Source organism: Meriones unguiculatus (assembly GCF_030254825.1).
Source record: "Meriones unguiculatus strain TT.TT164.6M chromosome 13 unlocalized genomic scaffold, Bangor_MerUng_6.1 Chr13_unordered_Scaffold_58, whole genome shotgun sequence".
In the NCBI taxonomy this organism is placed as follows: domain Eukaryota; kingdom Metazoa; phylum Chordata; class Mammalia; order Rodentia; family Muridae; genus Meriones; species Meriones unguiculatus.
The window spans coordinates 314,362-317,226 of NW_026843664.1; positions in this window are offsets into that span (position 1 = coordinate 314,362).

Consider the following 2,865-nt stretch of genomic DNA (forward strand, 5'->3'; position numbering starts at 1 on the left):
CAATTAAAAATAAATTTTTAAGAAATCAAATGACATTGTTATTGTGTGACTTCAAAGTGGGGTAAATGAAACTGCAGCTACTTTTCACCTGGTAGGTATCAGACAACCCTGGGAGAAAAGAAAAAACAAACAAAAGAAAAACCAGAACAACAACAACAACAACAAAACCCATGTGATATACATTTTAGAGCAGTTATGTCTTCCTCTTGAGAAGGTTAGTTCTTTATTCTCATTCTTGAATGCCTGCGCTCTAGAACACACAAATAATAAATGTCAATCAGGACATTTATTGATCATCTATAATTGACTACCTCACTTCATACTGTTAAAGTCAACTACTGTCAAAGCATGAAAGCTTCTTCCCTCTTCTTGCCCATCCTTTTCAGTGCTTTGACTACAAAACCTCCAATACTGATCAGTTATCTCACTTCTTACACAGTTCCTTCTTCATTTGTAAGGCTCTAATCAAGGCCAGAAAGGTTGGAAGACTCTCATTTACTGGCCTACTTTTTCTTCTCATTGACCAGTAAGGCCCAGCCTGGATGGAGTCAGGACTGTCTTCTCAGCACTAGGAAGCAGACACAGGTGTGAGTATTCAAGGCAATTTGCAATTACATAGCATGAGCCAAGCCTGGGCTATAGGAGACAATGTTCTATACAGAAGCAAATAATACAGAGCACCTGAGAAAATAAAAAATAACATTGTAATTACTAAGAAACACTAGGGACTAAATAATAATAAAATATTAGAGCTATAATACATTAAAAGAAAATGAAATTTAAAGAGAGAAACCAAGAGTTGCCTTTTGAAAAGATGAATAAGGCTGAAAAATGCATATCTATACGAACTTGAGAAAGTTCAGGCCATTCCCTGGTAGAAAGAATGTTGTTAATAAGACAACTCTATGACATGTGTATGTGTATATATAGACATACATATAGTTTGTAAAAAGTTATGACACATGGGTCGCCAATGTTCCCCACAGAGGACATAGACTACTATGTAATAAAAGTACCAGTGTCATGCATGGAAAACATTCTATTTCACATGAACAGTGTCCAACGCATGTGAAAAACCCTTAGGTTGCTGCTGTTACCTTTGGTTCTATTCCAGAGTTTGAAGGCAAGCCCCCATTTCTGAAGCCAACATGAACTTCAGAAACAGGCCTCAGAGAATTCAAGTTGGGTTTGACTTGAAAGCCTCCTGAATGAAGACTAGATTTCATAGCACTGGAAGTTTTTATGTGGGCTTATAATGTAGGCAAGCAACCAACAGTGTTACACAGCTGTACCTATAAACTACAGCAGTGATTACCATGGCAAGATATCCCTATGGTTTCCATATCGGCACACATATCTTGATGGTAACTAACAACTCTTCAGTTGAACTGAAGGCCCAACCAAGAAAACAGAAAACATATCTGGTATTAGAAACCTAGCCAAGTACTCCAGGAAAGTGAAGTCATGGATCTTAGAAAAAGAACCTACAGCATTCAACTTAATAAGCCACAGCTATTGACCTAATTCTAATTTATACACTTCTAACTACTTCTCTGAATCCATTGCCTTCCTCATAGAAAATCCTTGACATATGAAAATTCATTGAAATGCTATAACAACATATTGCACAATAACCAGGCTCTCTCTCTCTCTCTCTCTATATATATATATACATATATATATATATATTATATATATATATGTATATAGCATTATTTATAAATATGCCATATGTAACTATAAAATGTAAAATTCTATGCCACGGAAGACATAAAAATCAACTCTAATGTTAGAATCAAGAACCATGAATATTATGACTATGTTTTAAAAAAATTGTCATTAAAGTAGAAGTCACTGCAATATAATTGGTATAATGGTGTATATTAAATGTATGTGTAAAAGGCAATCTGTAATACTAGGCAAAACTATTTAAAAAGTATTCAACACTCAGTGAACAAACTAGCTGTTTAACAGTGTATGAACTGAGTAAAAATGATAATTGTTCCCTGCAGTTTGGTAAAGTAGAAAAGCAGATCCTACTTGGCATTGCCTCAGAACGAGGTCATGCAGTGACTTGTGTGTTCCAATTTGCAGAGTTTGGGGAACTGAAACATATATACCATGCAATAAGTTCATATACAGAATTCCAATGTCCTATTGCCTTAAATTCTGGAAAGCATCATTCTAAGGTTATGCAATATTTAGAGATGGCAACTGTCTTCGAGATACCTCTGCAAATTGAGGTTAATGGCACTTCAGCATATTTATACATTGGAAAGCAACAATGTTCTAGACATTATGACATGAAAGTTTTCTAAAATATAAAATATAATTCTGTAGGTCTAACAGTTATGAAAAGATCTAACCGTTTTAAAATGGTGGTCATAAAACAGATAGGCAAAATAATATCTCCACAAAATAGATTAAAAAATATTTTTTTACTTTAAAATTGTCTAAATGAGAAAAGTCGCACACACACACCTGCTAACATACATTGGAGTTTACAAAGGACTGCTGAATCAGATCAGCACATGAATGTCCCAATTCCAAAATGTATTTTAGGAAATACAGTGTATTGGTCTGGAGAATATGCTCTTGATTCAATATGACAGAAAACACTATATATTCCATGTAAACTGACAGAAATCAGATTTGATGGGGAAGACCTCCTAAAGATCCTGGCTGCAGACAGATAAAAGGGAAATCAAAAGGCCAAATAGGCCGGGTAACCTAGTTTGCTGATCCTGCCCAGGGGAATATCGCTGAGACTAACTAAGATGTGAAAATATCTCTAGCCAGAACTTCAACTGGGCATAGCCAATAAATCTTTGACTACAAACTCACTGGGACTTACTTACCATACTC